This window comes from Notamacropus eugenii, chromosome 3 (genome assembly GCF_028372415.1).
Source record: "Notamacropus eugenii isolate mMacEug1 chromosome 3, mMacEug1.pri_v2, whole genome shotgun sequence".
NCBI lineage: Eukaryota > Metazoa > Chordata > Mammalia > Diprotodontia > Macropodidae > Notamacropus > Notamacropus eugenii.
The window spans coordinates 255,918,780-255,931,153 of NC_092874.1; the positions used below are offsets into that span (position 1 = coordinate 255,918,780).

Here is a 12,374-nt window from a genome sequence, read left to right on the forward strand (position 1 = left end):
ATCTCCCAACAACACTATCTCTTGGTCTCTAAGCCCTTTTGGGGAAGGAGTTGTCTGAATTATCCAAGAGGAAAGGAAGTCTCAACTGAGAGGTGGTTAAGGTACTTTTCTACAATGTATAGAGTCCTCTGAGGGGGAAAAGACTTTGAGACCAAGGCAATTCTTCACTGTAAAAGGAATAAGCGAGGTCTAAAGCATATAAAGCAGAAATACATTGAAAGGCAGTCATTTCTTACCAGGTAAGTCTTCTTGGAATTAGGATCCAAGAATTGCTCAACCAGCTTTCCCCTTCCTAGGGTGGTGTTGATTCATCACAGATGTGCCTTCTGGAAAGGTGGACACGTGATCTACACAGCACATGATGCAGCTCTTAGTTAGCAGGGGCAACCTCTTGTTCTGAGATGGAAGAATGCAATTTTGCCAATTAGTGGCAGGATGAAGGCCATTTGGCTTAAATAGTTGCTTCAAGTGGCACAAAGAGCCCATTTGGACAAGAAAAGTTATCTTCTCCTTAGGGCAATCATATAATTCTGTGCCCAACACAACATGATATTACCATCTCAATGCCCAGATTGGCAATTGATCTACTCCTTCAACCGCTGTCATTTTTGGTTCAAAGACAAAGATGACAATTATTATTCATCAAAATGAGAATTAGCTCAACCAACAACTACTTCATTAAGAACCTCGCTTTTAACAATATCTAATAATAAATCACATATATTGCAGTCATGCAGGCGAAAAAAATGTAGCCAGAAAGGAGAAGAACAGAGCTCAGGATAATTATAGGATGATGACATATACAAACAGAGATAGAATGCTGGGAACAGAAAAGATGGTTGCAACTTTCAGTAAAATTATCTCCAGGAAGACAGAACAGAGCAATAAAGATATATTTCCCAGAGCACCATTGGGCTAGTTTTGCTTGGGGGTGTTTTGGAACTCTTAGCTAAGCATAAAAATAGAGAGTTTCTAAGCCTATCAGCCCTCAAAAAAAAGAGGTTTCTGGGGAAAAAAAGAACTAAGTAATGATGACAAATGTCTTCTAAATTCACCTCTAAGACAGAGAAAGAAATGAAGCACAAATGACCTCACCCCAAGCAAAATGCAGCGAGAAAGAAGGTGGGGGAGGGGGAGACCTTAGATGATACATAGATGAGAGGGAGATGATATATAGATATCATGCTGACCCTTTACTTTTCCATGGTAGATAGGTATGTCTCCCTATCATATGTGCATGTGAGAGAAAATACAGATATCATTGCACTCTTTACTTTTCCACAATAAGAGAGATATTACCCTTTCATACAAGGGTGCATATATGAGTGAATGGATGGATATAGGATGTTACAAAACTCTTAGTGTAGTTTTAAGCTATTAAAGCTCAAGACTTTGGGGATAACCTCAAGGTATACACATACACACACACACACATTTACACATGTATGCCCAGAAATACAAATATACCCATACATGCACATATATAAACTAAGACATATAGATACATAGAAATATGTATATATGTGGGGGTTTTTATTCTTATGTATCTGTATATTCCAGTATTTTTTGCCTTGCAAACAGTTGCTTCTCTACATATGCAAGTCAGATAACTGAACAAAAGAGGGTTCATTATAGAGGACTCGGGTAACTCTTCAAAGACCAGCTAAATCTACTGTAGAAGCAAGATAAAAGGACACCTGTGGGTACCTATTGTAGACTGTGTTCTGCCAAATGTTGATCTGGAAATTGCAATCTGATCTTATATAACATTTCTGGGCCTTCTTTCCTTTATACTATTTTAATCCTGAGCAAAGTTTGTTTCCAGGACTGTTAATTCCTGCAATATGTCTTCCAGTAATTCAATGACAATTCATAGTCATGTCTGTGGTCAGCCAAGAACAGGTTGCCCCTTTCAAGACAGGGAAACAATAGAAAACTTTAGAAAAGTCCTGCTATCACCTTCCTGAAGCCCTTTCTCCAGTCTTTCCCACTGTTCCTATGTATCTCTCCCCCCCGCCCCCCATCATTATGGCTTTAGCATGTTTTTTTTATTATCAGTTTAGTCAATAGACTGTTAACATTTTCTAATACTTTACTTGGGCCAATGGATAAAAAAACACACTTAAAATACATATTCTTAATGAGTTTATAATGGAAGTTGAAAGATAGTACATATACCTTGAAAACAATTATAGAACATGACAAAATGTAAACAACTAAATGAGGATGTGCTGTACAGACTAGTCAAAAGTAATGAAGGATTTCAAATAGTAGAAAGAACCACATGAGTGAAGTTATTCAGAAAGGGTCCTTGGAAAAGGTGAATTTTAAATTTGTCCTGTTAACTCAAAAATTCCTATAAGTTAAGACAGGTGATCTCATTTGCCAAGGATTCATTAGCTATGTGAGTCTTTTTAACTAAGAAGCAGCATCAAATCTATTAAAGAAATATCAACATTCATTCATTCGTTTTATCAGTGGCCAGGCATAGAAGATGCAGAAATAGCATCTTTAAAATTTAAGGAAAGTGCTTATCAGATATAAATATGAGCACAGAAGCAAAATATAGTTCTACAGCAAAGAGATTAATGTTTGCTCAGGTGAAGCTGATTGTAGAAAACTACATGCTTCTAGAGGCTGCTGTTGGCATTACAGTCAAATGGATTTTGGTTAAGTGGAAGCTTACTTTGTGGGGGGCAGTCATAGCTCCATGTAAAGAGCATGGTGAAGTTGTGACAGATGAATGAACACACACCTACCATGGCACATTTTTTTAGGTTATAGTGTAGGCAGAAGGCCAATGCACAAATATGACAACCCAGGACCATGGACAGCTATTTCCAAGTTCTTCCTAACTTTGTTAAAGGAAATCAGCCTCTTAGATCAGGTAGCTTTAGGTCCTCATTAGTGCTGGTAATCTCAAGACCAACTGCTTTAGTTCTGATGAAGCCAAATAAAAGTCTCATCATCAATGTAGAACATTTATGATACAAGACTGCAAAACTAGAGGACCTTCAGCACTTATTATACTCTTGCATTCTTATTTCCCCTCATTCTTATTTATGAGTTAGTGTCACTCCTTGGGCTTTTCTTCCAATGGGATTTGAAATCCAGTGAATTGATTCTGTCTGTGTTCAATCAATCAATCAATCAGCAAGCATTAATTAAGTGCCTACTCTCTGTCAAGGAGTAATTCTCTTTTGTCTTGTTGGTCTGTGGACAGAGGGGATAAGTGGGAATAAGACAGGAATAAAATCTCTGTCTTCTCCAGTCATTGTAGGAAGAGCCTATGATGAAATCTGGCCTGAGCTCTGCTGACTTAGTAGAGTCAATCTGAGGCTTTCTCTTTCCTTACCATAGAGTAGACATTTTTGGGTCTGTGTATCTACCCAGTTCATACACGCCAGCTGAATTCAAAGAGTTAAACCCTGATGAAAAGCAGAGGGTCAGGTCTGAAACACTTGAAATTTCTCCTGTGACTTTAGAACTCTGATTCATGCAGTCATAAACCATGCATAAGTCTAGAGGACTGAAGATGAATCATACCACCTACCTCCTGCCAGTAAAGTGACAGACTTAGAATCCAGAATGAGACATGCATTTTTGGATACAGCCAATGTGGGAATTTGTTTTGCCAAACTCTGCATGTTTACTGTGAGGATTTGGATTTTTGTTTTTCTTTTCTATTGTTCCTTTGGGCAGGGCAAAGCAAGCAGTGGGAGTGAGAAAGAAATGCTTGTAAAAATAAATGAATATATACAAATAAGAAACAATTTCTCCTGTGTGTACATGTATGCACACACAGTGGAAATACCTCTAAACCCCATCTTACCATATCCTCTTAAAATAAGAAGTCCAAATGGGTATTGCTCTATTTTAGTGCAATCAAGTTCTACCTTGTGTTTGAAGTTTCTAACTTCTCTTCCAGGGTGATGGCATGGAGAAGAGTCATCCTTTGACATCATAAATACTTCTCAGGCTGCACAAAGTCTTTTTCTTTATGAGGTCTTTTTTATGAGACTTCTATCCCTTTACTTGTATCCTGGTAACTTAATGATGTTTCCCACATATAATCCCACAAATATTAAAAACATACTTAATGCAGTCCTTATTTCAGTAGGATTAGCTAGTTCCATTAATATAATAAAGTGTTATATTCGTATGACATGACAATGATTCATTAGTGATTTATTAATGCAACCTTTACTTTATTATAGTTATTAATATACTGGTTTTTAAACCTTTTCTTGTTTTTTCAACAAAGAAGCATTTAATGCATGAGTTATTAAATCATTTCTTGCTACAGTCTGACTCTGATGCCTCATTATGAAGCAAAGGTGACCTTGCACTCCCAAAGACTATGCCAGTAGGGCACACACTCTTCAAGTCCTACAGAACTAGAAAGGTCTTTAGTAAGTACCAAAACGGACTATAAGTCTGTCATCCAAACACTCCTTAGCTGTTTGGATAGGCTCATCACTTGGGGAGCAGACCATCAGAGTGTATTTTGCTTGTTTATTCGTTCATTCATTTATTTTTGCCCTGGCAGTGCATGAAGACCACCTTCTAAGACAGGCAAAGGGTTGTGACCCACATTGGTAGATAGCGAACTCAGATATGTGAAATTATAGATCCGTGAAATTCTAGAGATTTGTTCTTACCTACAACACTTGAAAGAGGTGGCATACGTGGGCAGGCAAAGATGACTTGGGAGTGTACTTCTGGAAGAAAAAAAATGTGAACAAGACATAAAAGTTGAGGTAAGATGGGTATATGTGGTGGATGGTAAAGACATGATCTGACTAGAGATTGAGGATGTATACTGCTTGTGAGAGATCAAGGGAGGGCCTACAATGGCCAAGCTCCAGCTGGGCCTGGGGGATATGTCTGTAGAGGATGGGATAAATTTGGTGCCTTAAAATATAGAAATTAGGTACATGACAGCCTAAGGAACATGGACTCTAATTCCATAAACTCTTCTCAACCCTTGATTTAAGAAAAATTTTTGTTATTATTAATTAGGATCTAATATAATATTTTATTTTTTCACAATTCTTTTTTTTGGGAGGAGACCAAATCTGTGATCTCTTTGGCATAAAGACCTCTCAATGAAGAAACTCCCTTCATCAATTCAGATCTGCAACTGTTTAATAACATATAATTTTAGGCAGTTGCTTGGTGGTACTGAAAGTTTAAAGTACTTGCTGAGGTTCACCTAGCCAGTAGATTTTAGGAGCAGGATTTGAATCCAATTTTTTAAAAATTATTTTATTTGTTTTCAGTTTTCTACAATTACTTCCATATATGAATCCAATTCTTACTGACTTCAGAACTGGTTTCCTATCTATTATGCCTGCCTACTTCTCTCTGCCTTATGCCAATATGGAAATTTTTTTGCATATTTGTTACAATAGTTTTGTTTTTAATTTTTTCCCCTTAGTTGGGGGGAAGGGAAAAAGAAAAAATGCTTAATAACTCAAAAATTAAAATTTAATTCTATTAATGCCATTCATTTGTAAACTCTAACATTAACCCTAAGAGGTAAGATGCTAAGTAGGAATAATAATATAAATGTATAGAAGTGGAAATTATGATGTGTTGGAAAAAATAGCTATCATAAAAAACCCCTAAAATAATGCTACCTTAAAATCATTTATACACATTAGGCATTTTAAATGTGGTAGGGAAAGGGGAAGGGAACCTAAAAATATGCTGAAACGTAATAGTAAGAGTTTAAAAGAAAAAAATTTAAGTGGAGAGGAGATTAAGATGAAAAAACAATTCTGCCAAAAGTCATGGGGTGTGTGTGTGTGTGTGTGTGTGTGTGTGTGTGTGTGTGTGTGTGTGTGTGTGTGTTTGTAAAATACAGTGTCCCAAAAGTCTTGGTGCAGTTTTAAGTTTAATAACTAATAAAGCTTAGCTTACATAATAGCTTTAATAATTATTAAAGCTTAACACTGTACCAGTAATAGCTTTAATAATTATTAAAGCTCAAAACTGCACCTAGGGACACCCTGTATATGCCTAATACTTAAGTTATATGTAATAAAATGGGAAATAACAAATCTCATAAAATGATAAAGCAGCAAAGATACCAAAGAGGAAAATCTGTGAAATTCAGGTTTTAGGAATAAGATAGACAAAGAAGCTGCCATGGGTATTTCCAGTCTAATTTCTAGGGAGAAACTAATTGATTACCAATTTATAAGAATAAGTTTTGCTAATAATTTCCTCTTTTCCAATTGTGTGCCTCTATATTTTCCCCCCAGGGAGTTTCCCTCTAAGTCCATCAGACTAATCATTGGTATGGAGAGATGTGATTACAGTCATTATTTTTCTGGCTAGATAGGCAGCAATGTTGAAGAAATAACATGTTTGAGTTTCAAGCTTCTAATCATCTTTGTTTTCTCTCCCCTTCACTATACCCCCAGGCTTAGAACTCAAATGAAAAAGCTATGTAATTGGATTCTTGTAGCACAGACATGTTTTCTTGTATCTCCTCAGAGAGATTTACTAGAAATTGCCCCAGAAAAACTGAAGAGAGATAGGAAGATTAAAAGGATAAAATGATGATAGAAGTTGACATTTCTGATGCATTGTTCTTATAGTTAAATGAAGACTCTGGATTGAGTATGTCCTATTATCCTGGACTCCCCAGCCTAACAGGGTACTATGTCTCTTTTTTGAAAGGGTGTGCTGGTTTCCTTTTAGACAGGGAAGCATAAAGATATTTCACTTCCACATAAGGGGACCTGTTTTCTACTAGTGTTTAAAAAGAATTACAGAATATCCTCAGCTTATAAAATATATTTGTTTGAAAAGTTTATTTGAAAATTAGTTGTGCAGAAGTGGGAACACTTTTTCCCATAGAAGTAATCCCATAAATTGTGGTTATAAGTCCCATGCCAGTCTCCAGCTTCTAATTATCAGGAAGAGTCAGACCCAATTCACATTTGTAACAATCAAAATATACATGCAGCAGCCAAGGGGTGATGAAGTGAACTTCAAAGGACTTGAGTTCAAATTCCTGGTTGGCTACCTGCTGCGTATGGATGTCGTTTGGTAAGTCATTTACTTCTTGGTAAGGCAGTTACTTCTCTGGGTCTCAGTTTCCTCATCTATAAAATGGGGAGGTTGGGACAGATGATCTTTAAAGTCCCCTTTTTTTTTTTTACTCTATATCTATAATCTTATTATGCTAAGGATCATTAAAGTCAATTTGCCTCTCCTATAAATACATATTATATGTATATACATACACCTTTTCTCCACTCACACCATCACCATCCTAGCTCAGGTTCTCATCCACTTTTGCACAGATTATTCAAGTAGCCTTTTTTATTTTTATTTTTTGGAGGCAATCAGCAATTAGGGTTAAGTGACTTGCCTAGGGTCACACAATATCTGAGGGTGGATTTGAACTCAGGTCTTCCTGACTCCAGGGACAGTGTTCTATCCACTGCACCACCTAGATGCCCCTTAAAGTAGTCTTCTAATTACGTTCCCTGCCTCAAGTCTCTCTGTGCACAGCTACCATAATGATTTTTCCAAAACAAAGGTCTGACTGTGTTACCTTTTGATCGATAAACCCCAATGTCTTCCTGTCACAACATGAATAAAATTTGGCATTTAAAGCTTTTTGGCCTTTTTCTATTTTTTTCAGTTTCCTTACAATTTACTTCCCTCCATCCACTCGAGTCTAGAAGAGTCCAGAATATTCACTGTTCCTCACACACAGAATGCCTTTGTCTCTGTCAGACTGTCTCCCAGGCCTGAAAAGCTCCCTCCTCATCTCTGTCTTTTAGAATTTCTGACTTCCTTTAAGACTTATCTCAAGCACTACCTTCCACAGGAGGCCTTCCCTAAGATCCCCAGATGATAGAGCTTTCTCCTCCAAGGCTATCTTTCATTTACTCTGTTATGTATCTTGTATGTACCCATGCTAGTAGCAACACCTGTTTCATAAGCAGGCTGGGTTGGTCCTTTAAGGGGACTCTGAGGCCATTTTATTCCTTTGCTCCCTGAGATAGACAGGACCCAGTCCAAGAAGGGCTGAAGTATGTAGCTTCAAGTCTTGCTTCTCTCAGGAATGCTTTTCTACCTATTTCTGGTGTTGGTTCTCTAGGAGAAGCTAAGTAGTATTCTCTTAACCTTGTATCCTTTTCAATTGATTCTTTTAATTCTTAATAAAATTTATCTTAATTTTTTTTTATGGTCTGAGTGTTTTTTCCATTTTAAACTTTGAACCTGCATTAGGCTTTGCATATAATAGAACTTATATAGGTTCATGTCATTTCCTCCATTAGAATTTAAGGTTGTTAAGGGCATGGACTGTTTTTACTTTTCTTTTAACACTTGAGTAGGATACCTGTACTTGTACCTATCACGTGTGTGTGTGAACTCCTCCTTGTCTGGGCTGGCTCATTCATTCCAAACTGCCCTCAGGTAGGTGTAGATTCTCCAAGAAGGATCAATGTCACATGGTTATATTCTATAAGGGTAACAGAGGTAACCCTGATGTGGAGCAATAGATTCCTCCTATTTAACACATTCCCTCTTAAGCCCCTGTCTGTGTGCTTCCATTTATACAAACCAGCCATTCACAATGATAACACTTTTTAGGTCTTAAATATGAACATTTACTTTGTAAAAAAAAAAAAAAAAGCAAAAGGTACAAAATAACAAAACAAATGCAGCAATATAAATACATTGCAGCCCAATAACCTGGGACAAACTTTCTGACCAATGCACTCAGTATCTATAGGGGAGAGTGGGCACATACAGAAACCTGAAAGGGAAGCAAACGAAGGAGAAAATCAACAACAATTCACAACTCTGGACTATAGACTTTGGTGTATTGGTCCATTCAGAAACATCTGCTAACTGCTTGTCTGATGGTCCTTACCACTCTCCAGCCAGGAAAATTCTTTCCCATTAAAAAAAAAAAGTTTGAGGTTGAGGGGGGAGGAGCCAAGATGGTGGAGTACAAAGATACACATATGCTAGCTCCTAACCCACAGCCCATAAAATACCTATAAAGAAGAACTCCCAACAAATTCTGGAGGAGCAGAAGCCACAGAACAATGGAGTGGAGGAGATTTCTGTTCCAGAGAGACCTGAAAAACCAACACCACAGGTCCATCTTGCAGCAGAGCCCAGCCCTGCCTTGGTCGTGTGGCACCGAGAGGAGCAGGTCCCAGCAGGCTTTAGGGACAGAATCTCCAGAGGCAGCGCAGGTCCCTCCACCCACAGGCACCAAAGGTCAGTGAGAGGATCTTTTTAGCTCCTGAGAGGGGAGAGGGGTGTCCCTGTAACTCAGGCTCCCTCAGGAGGCAGCAGCAGAGGTAGCAGCAGACAGGGGATCCCAAAGCAGGAAGGAGCTTGGATCCATTGTTGAAGGTCTCTGAGTAAAGCCCCTGAGGGAACTGGGCCCTGTGTGGCGGCCCTGCCCCCACCTGAGCACCTGAACTTCATCTCACACTTAATAGCAGCCCTGCGCCTGCCCAAAGCCCTGAGGTTGGAAAGCAGCATTTGAATCTCAGACCCCAAGCTCATGCTGGGTGGATCTGGAGGCCAGGTGGGTGTGGAGAGGAAACTCAGAAGTCAAGTCACTGGCTGGTAAAATGCCCAGAAAAGGGGAAAAAAATAAGACCATAGAAGGTTACTTTCTTGGTGAACAGATATCTCCTCCCATCCTTTCAGATGAGGAAGAACAATGCTTACCATCAGGCAAAGACACAGAAGTCAAGGCTTCTGTATCCCAAACACCCAGAATAAATATTCAATGGGTTCAGGCCATGGAACAGCTCAAAAAGGATTTTGAAAATCAAGTTAGAGAGGTGGAGGAAAAACTGGGAAGAGAAATGAGAGAGATGCAAGAAAAGCATGAAAAGCGGGTCAACACCTTGCTAAAGGAGACCCCAAAAAATGCTGAAGAAAATAACACCTTGAAAAATAGGCTAACTCAATTGGCAAAAGAGGTTCAAAAAGCCAATGAGAAGAAGAATGCTTTCAAAAGCAGAATTAGCCAAATGCAAAAGGAGGTTCAAAAGCTCACTGAAGAAAATAGTTCTTTCAAAATTAGAATGGAACAGATGGAGGCTAATGACTTTATGAGAAACCAAGAAATCACAAAACAAACCAAAAGAATGAAAAAATGGAAGATAATGTGAAATATCTCATTGGAAAAACAACTGACCTAGAAAATAGATCCAGGAGAGACAATTTAAAAATTATGGGACTACCTGAAAGCCATCATCAAAATAAGAGCCTAGACATCATCTTTCATGAAATTATCAAGGAAGACTGCCCTGAGATTCTAGAACCAGAGGGCAAAATAAGTATTCAAGGAATCCACAGATCACTGCCTGAAAGAGATCCAAAAAGAGAGACTCCTAGGAACATTATGGCCAAATTCCAGAGTTCCCAGGTCAAGGAGAAAATATTGCAAGCAGCTAGAAAGAAACAATTCAAGTATTGTGGAAATACAATCAGGATAACACAAGATCTAGCAGCTTCTACATTAAGGGACTGAAGGGCATGGAATAGGATATTCCAGAAGTCAAAGGAACTAGGACTAAAACCAAGAATCACCTACCCAGCAAAACTGAGTATAATACTTCAGGGGAAAAAATGGTCTTTCAATGAAATTGAGGACGTTCAAGCTTTCTTGATAAAAAGACCAGAACTGAAAAGAAAATTTGACTTTCAAACACAAGAATGAAGAGAAGCATGAAAAGGTGAACAGCAAAGAGAAGTCATAAGGGACTTACTAAAGTTGAACTGTTTACATTCCTACATGGAAAGACAATATCTGTAACTCTTGAAATTTTTTTCAGTATCTGGGTACTGGGTGGGATTACACACACACACATGCACACACTCACACACACATAGAGACAGAGTGCACAGAGTGAATTGAAGAGGATGGGATCATATCTTAAAAAAATGAAATCAAGCAGTGAGAGAGAAATATATTGGGAGGAGAAAGGGAGAAATGGAATGGGGCAAATTCTCTCTCATAAAAGAGGCAAGCAAAAGACTTTTTAGTGGAGGGAAAAAGAGGGGAGGTGAGAGAAAAACATGAAGCTTACTCTCATCACATTTGACTAAAGGAAGGAATAAAATGCACACTCATTTTGGTATGAAAACCTATCTTACAATACAGAACAGTGGGGGAGAAGGGGATAAGCAGGGTGGGGGAGATGATGGAAGGGAGGGCAATGGGAGGAGGGAGCAATTTGAAGTCAACACTCTTGGGGAGGGACAGGATCAAAAGAGAGAACAGAAGCAATGGGAGGCAGGATAGGGTGGAAGGAAATATAGTTAGTCTTACACAACACGACTATCATGGAAGTCATCTGCAAAATTACACAGATATGGCCTATATTGAATTGCTTGCCTTCCAAAAGGAATGGGTGAGGAGGGAAGGATGAAGAGAAGTTGGAACTCAAAGTTTTAGGAACAACTTGTGAGTTTTAGGAACAACTTGCTACTAGGAAATAAGAAATAAGAAATACAGGTAATGGGGTATAGAAAGTTATCTGGTCCTACAGGACAAAAGAGAAGATGGGGACAAGGGAAGGGAGGGATGATAGAAGAGAGGGTAGATTGGTGATAGGGGCAATTAGAATGCTTGGTGTTTTGGGGCGGGGGTGGGGACAAACGGGGAGAAAATTTGGAACCCAAAATTTTGTGAAAATGAATGTTAAAAGTTAAATAAATAAATTTTTAAAAAAGTTTTCCTGATGTGTTTAGTTTTTACATTACAGTATGAGAGCTCATTTAACAAGATAAAACAATTTAGCAAAACCAACAACAAAATACACACAACATTTAACAACTGTGGTAGTCCCTGCATGTCTCTACTTTTAAAGTGATTTTCAATGAACCGAAACTGATACTCTTTCCCTTTCACCCTTACCCCACTGAAAAAAAGAGAAAATTAAAAAAAAAATCTTGTAACCAATATGAATAGCTAAGCAAAACAAATAACTTCTTTGGCTGAATACAAAAATACATAGTTCTCATTCAGTACCTCAAATCTATAACTTTTCTGTGAGGGGGTGGGTAGAATGTTTGAGCATCTGTCCTCTAAAATCTTGGATAATCATTATATTTATCATAGTTCTTAGATCTTTCAAAGTTATTTTAAATGTTATTGTATGTTTAAAATATTGTTATGATATGCAAATTATTCCGATGCCACTGATTTCACTCCTCATCAATTTATGTCTTCAAAATTGTTCATTTTTATAATATTACTTTTAATATGCAATAAATTGACAGTATTTTGATTAAACATTTAATATATAATATTACTTTTAATTAATACAGTATAACTTTTTCTTTTGGTTCTTGCTCATTTCCCTCTG

The 12,374-nt window shown here is 37.8% G+C and overlaps 1 long non-coding RNA gene across 2 annotated transcripts in view; it reads right to left on the bottom strand.

Moving 5' to 3' along the window:
- Nucleotides 1–12,374, bottom strand: part of LOC140534421 (uncharacterized) — a 131,586-nt gene that overhangs the window by 30,880 nt on the left and 88,332 nt on the right. For both annotated transcript variants that reach the window (XR_011977294.1, XR_011977293.1), the window contains exons 3-4: nt 4,662–4,721; nt 237–396 (exon numbers count right to left, since the gene is read on the bottom strand). This is a non-coding gene — a long non-coding RNA (uncharacterized lncRNA). The remainder of the gene's footprint in view (nt 1–236; nt 397–4,661; nt 4,722–12,374) is intronic.